Consider the following 5355-nt stretch of genomic DNA (forward strand, 5'->3'; position numbering starts at 1 on the left):
GGAGAGGCTTAAGAGTCATCCCCCGACAGTGTGGGTGTGGGTGTGGGCGGGGGGGAGGCTTAGCAGTCGTCCCCAGGGCGGTCCGGGGGTGGGGGGAGGCCTCAGAGTCGTCCCTCCGAGAGCCGTGTCGGCGGCGGTGGCGGGTGTCAGGCTTTACATCCAGCCTCCGGAGGGTGAGCGTCCTCGGACGCGATGCAGCCGCCGCAGAGGAGGCAGCCTCCGAGGCAGGGAGCGGAGCACCGAGGCTGGGGAGTGGGGAGCAGGAGCCGGGGGGGGGAGGTGGGGGGCGTTCAGGACAACAGGTCAACCCCCGGAAGCGGCTGTCAAATGTTCAAAGTCCCCACTCGGCCACCAGGTCAAGCCCCGGGAAGCGGCTGTAAAATGTTCAAAGTCCCCCCCGGGACAACAGGTCAAGCCCTGGGAGGCGGCTGTCAAATGTTCAAAGTCCCCACCGGGACAACAGGTCAAGCCCTGGGAGGCGGCTGTCAAATGTTCAAAGTCCCCACCGGGACAACAGGTCAACCCCCGGGAAGCGGCTGTCAAATTTTCAAGTCCCCGTTCGGCCACCAGGTCAACCCGCTGAATCTACTGGGTTGACCTGGCGGCCGGTTTGCTTTCCGGCCACCAGGTCAACCCATTGGATTCGACGGGTTGACCTGGCGACCGGTTTGCTTTCCGGCCACCAGGTCAACCCATTGGATTCGACGGGTTGACCTGGTGGCCGGTTTGCTTTCCGGACCGGATGTCACCCCACTCCCAGGGCAGCGCGGCAGTGGTGCTGAGGACCGCAGAGGGGGGGCTTAATAGTCGAGAGGGAGCAGGTCCGGGGGAGGCTTAATAGTCGTCCCCCGAGGACTCCGGGGGCCAGGCTTAATAGTCGTCCCCCCCCCCCCCCCCGGGCGCTCCAGGGGGGAAAGCTTAATAGTCCTCCCCCGAGGACTCCGGGGGCAGCTTAACAGTCGTCCGCCCCGGGCGCTCCAGCGGGAAAGCTTAATAGTCCTCCCCTGACAGTGTGTGTGTGTGTGGGAGGGAGGCTTAGCAGTCTTGCCCCGGGTGGTCCGGTGGGGGAGGCTTAGCAGTCATCCCCCGAGGACTCCGGGGGCAGGCTTAATAGTGGTTCCAGGGGAGGCTTAATAGTCTTCCCCCGGGCAGTCCGGGAGAGGCTTAATCGTCATCCCCCGACAGTGTGTGTGTGTGTGTGTGGGGGGGAGGCTTAGCAGTCTTCCCCCAGGCTGGGTGGGGGCCTGGCGGGAGGCGTCGCAGTCTTCCCCGGGCGGTCCGGTGGGGGAGGCTTAGCAGTCGTCCCCAGGGCGGTCCGGGGGTGGGGTGGGGTGGGGGGCCTCACAGTCGTCCCTCGGAGAGCCGGGTCGGCGGCAGTGGTGGGTTTACGTCCAGCCTCCGGAGGGTGCGCGTCCTCGGAGGCGATGCAGGCGCCGCAGAGAGGCAGCCTCCGAGGCAGGGAGCGGAGCACCGAGGCTGGGGAGAGGGGAGCAGGAGCCGGGGGCTGGGGGTGGGGGTGGGGGGCGTTCAGGACAACCGGTCAAGCCCCGGGAAGCAGCTGTCAAATGTTCCAAGTCCCCACTCGGCCACCAGGTCCACCCCAGTCTAGCAATGGGGTTGACCTGGCTGACGGCCGGTTAGTATCAAGGTAAACTCACCGTCGTCCACAGGAGGGCAGCTCTCAGGCCGGCCGGCTGCGGCTGACTCTGGGGCGGCGCCCGGTCCCGGCAGCGAGGGGCGGGGGGCGCGGAGCGAGACGGGGCTAACCGGGGGGGGGGGGGCGCCTCCTGCGACTTTGGGGGCCGCGGGGTCGTCAGTGGCGTGCAGGCCGGGCCTCTCCCGGGGGATTCGGGGGGGCGGTCCTGCGGGCCGGGCGCAGGGGGCTCGGGCGAGCCCGGGCCGGTCCCGCCCCGGGGCCGGGGGTCTCCGCCTGCGGCTCAGGGGGGCGCGGGTCGTCGGGGGAGGAAGCCCGGGGGAGCTGCACACCGGCCCGCCAGGGCCAGGCCTGGCCTGGATGGCCGCGGGGGGATTCGGGGCGGTCCCGCGGGCCGGGGGCCGGGCGCAGGGGAGGCGGGGGGTCCGAGCGAGTCCGTCCCGGGGCCCGGGGCCTCCCCCTGCGGCTTTGGGGTCCGTGGGTCCCCGCTGGCGGAAGCCACTGGGAGCTGGACACCCGCCGTCCGTCCCGCCTGGCCAGGCCTGGCCTGGGTGGCCGCGGGGGGATTCGGGGCGGTCCCGCGGGCCGGCGGCCGGGCGCAGGGGAGGCGGGGGGTCCGAGCGAGTCGGTCCCGGGCCTGGGGTCTCCCCCTGCGGCTTTGGGGTCCGTGGGTCCCCGCTGGAGGAAGCCGCTGGGCGCTGGACACCCGCCGTCCGTCCCGCCTGGCCAGGCCTGGCCTGGGTGGCCGCGGGGGGATTCGGGGCGGTCCCGCGGGCCGGCGGCCGGGCGCAGGGGGTCCGAGCGAGTCCGTCCCAGGCCCGGGGCCTCCCCCTGCGGCTTTGGGGTCCGTGGGTCCCCGCTGGAGGAAGCCGCTGGGCGCTGGACACCCGCCGTCCGTCCCGCCTGGCCAGGCCTGGCCTGGGTGGCCGCGGGGGGGGGATTCGGGGCGGACCTGCGGGCCGGCGGCCGGGAGGGTCCGGGCCAGTCCGCCCCATGCCCGGCGTCTCCCCCAGCGGCTTCGGTGGCCCCGGGGGGGGTCCTCCGCGGAGGAAGCCGGGTGGGTGGGGAGCCGGACCCCAGGCGCCCAGACCCGTGACCTGCGGCCGCGACCTCCGACTCGGCAGGAGCGACGAGGGGCTTTCCGGCCCGTCCCCCCCTCTCCTTCCCCCCCAGAAAAGGAGAGAGAGCTGACTCGGACCGGGAAAAGCTGCCTACGGCACCTGGGATTCCCAGGCGGTCACCCATCCAAGTACTAGCCAGGCCCGGGACGGTTTACCTTCCGAGATCGGACGGGATCGGGGGCGTTCGGTCCGGTATGGCCGTAGGCACCCGGCCCCGCGCCTCCTCGCCCGCTTTCCCCTGCCGACGCCCGGGCCTGCCGCACGGTGAGCCCCGGTCGGACTGCCCCCCCCCCTGCGGCAGGGCCCCCGTCTCTCGCGGGCCCGGTCCTTTTTTCCTTTTCGAGCTCCGGGGCCCGGGCTGGCCGCCAGAGCCCCTCCGCCCGCCCCTCCCCGGCGTCGGGGAAAATACTGTCCCGGACTTCCAGTGCGCCCGATCCTGTCAGCCGGGGGGTGGGGAGGGGCAGTCCCTCGCTGCGGCCGGGGAGGGTGAGCCCAGGGCGGCTTGCCTGCCGTGCGAGGCCCCTCTCGGCCACCAGGTCAACCCGAGTCGAAAGGGCTGAAAAATTTTCAGAGTCCCCTCCCGGGCACCAGGTCAACCCGTGGAATCGGACGGGTTCACCTGCTGGCCGGTTCGCTTCCCGGCCACCAGGTCAACCCCTAGGTTGCCGACCGGCCTACCCAGTGGCCGGTTTGCTTTCCGGCCACCAGGTCAACCCCTAGGGGTTTTAACGGGGGCACGCCCGGTGGCCTCTTTCCCGTCCGGTCACCAGGTCAACCCGGATCTCCCTCCTTCCCTGGGCGTCCCCTCCTCGGAGGCGTCAGGTTCCATTTCCCCCCCCCCCCAGACTTCCAGGGGCCCGATCCAGTCGGCCGGGAGGCAGTCCCTCGCTGCGGCCGGGGAGGGTGAGCCCAGGGCGGCCTGGTCCATGTCTCTAGTGGGCCCGATCCTTTTTTTTTTTTTCGAGCTCCGGGGCCAGGCCCGCCCGGGCAGCCCTCCTCGGAGGCGTGGGGCGATTCCCCCCCCCCCCAGACTTCCAGGGGCCCGATCCTGTCGGCCGGGAGGCAGTCCCTCGCTGCGGCCGGGGAGGGTCAGCCCAGGGCGGCTTGCCTGCCGTGCGAGTCCCCTCTCGGCCACCAGGTCAACCGCGAGTCGAAAGGGCTGAAAAATTTTCAGAGTCCCCTCCCGGGCACCAGGTCAACCCGTGGAATCGAACGGGTTCACCTGCTGGCCGGTTCGCTTCCCGGCCACCAGGTCAACCCGTGGAATCGGACGGGTTCACCGGCTGGCCGGTTCGCTTCCGGCCACCAGGTCAACCCCTAGGTTTTAAGGGGGGGACGCCCGGTGGCCTCTTTCCCGTCCGGTCACCAGGTCAACCCGGATCTCCCTCCTTCCCTGGGCGCCCCCTCCTCGGAGGCGTCAGGTTCCATTCTTTTTTCCAGACTTCCAGGGGCCCGATCCAGTCGGCCGGGTGGCAGTCCCTCGCTGCGGCCGGGGAGGGTGAGCCCAGGGCGGCTTGCCTGCCGTGCGAGTCCCCTCTCGGCCACCAGGTCAACCCCGAGTCGAAAGGGCTGAAAAATTTTCAGAGTCCCCTCCCGGGCACCAGGTCAACCCGTGGAATCGAACGGGTTCACCTGCTGGCCGGTTCGCTTCCCGGCCACCAGGTCAACCCGTGGAATCGGACGGGTTCACCGGCTGGCCGGTTCGCTTTCCGGCCACCAGGTCAACCCTAGGTTTTAAGGGGGGGGGGACGCCCGGTGGCCTCTTTCCCGTCCGGTCAGCAGGTCAACCCGGATCTCCCTCCTTCCCTGGGTGCCCCCTCCTCGGAGGCGTCAGGTTCCATTCTTTTTTCCAGACTTCCAGGGGCCCGATCCAGTCGGCCGGGTGGCAGTCCCTCGCTGCGGCCGGGGAGGGTGAGCCCAGGGCGGCTTGCCTGCCGTGCGAGTCCCCTCTCGGCCACCAGGTCAACCCCGAGTCGAAAGGGCTGAAAAATTTTCAGAGTCCCCTCCCGGGCACCAGGTCAACCCGTGGAATCGAAACGGGTTCACCTGCTGGCCGGTTCGCTTCCCGGGCACCAGGTCAACCCGTGGAATCGAACGGGTTCACCTGCTGGCCGGTTCGCTTCCCGGGCACCAGGTCAACCCGTGGAATCGAACGGGTTCACCTGCTGGCCGGTTCGCTTCCCGGGCACCAGGTCAACCCGTGGAATCGAACGGGTTCACCTGCTGGCCGGTTCGCTTTCCGGCCACCAGGTCAACCCCTAGGTTTTAAGGGGGGGGGGACGCCCCGGTGGCCTCTTTTCCCGTCCGGTCAGCAGGTCAACCCGGATCTCCCTCCTTCCCTGGGCGCCCCCTCCTCGGAGGCGTCAGGTTCCATTCTTTTTTCCAGACTTCCAGGGGCCCGATCCAGTCGACCGGGAGGCAGTCCCTCGCTGCGGCCGGGGAGGGTGAGCCCAGGGCGGCTTGCCTGCCGTGCGAGTCCCCTCTCGGCCACCAGGTCAACCCCGAGTCGAAAGGGCTGAAAAATTTTCAGAGTCCCCCTCCCGGGCACCAGGTCAACCCGTGGAATCGAACGGGTTCACC

At 70.2% G+C, this 5355-nt stretch overlaps 1 non-coding gene across 1 annotated transcript; it reads right to left on the minus strand.

The window, feature by feature from the left end:
* Window positions 1-2862: 2862 nt before the first annotated feature.
* Window positions 2863-2981, minus strand: LOC135979063 (5S ribosomal RNA). The gene has a single exon (XR_010596388.1). It is a non-coding gene; the product is annotated as a 5S ribosomal RNA (ribosomal RNA).
* Window positions 2982-5355: the final 2374 nt, after the last annotated feature.

This window comes from Chrysemys picta, unplaced genomic scaffold (assembly GCF_011386835.1).
Source record: "Chrysemys picta bellii isolate R12L10 unplaced genomic scaffold, ASM1138683v2 scaf630, whole genome shotgun sequence".
NCBI lineage: Eukaryota > Metazoa > Chordata > Testudines > Emydidae > Chrysemys > Chrysemys picta.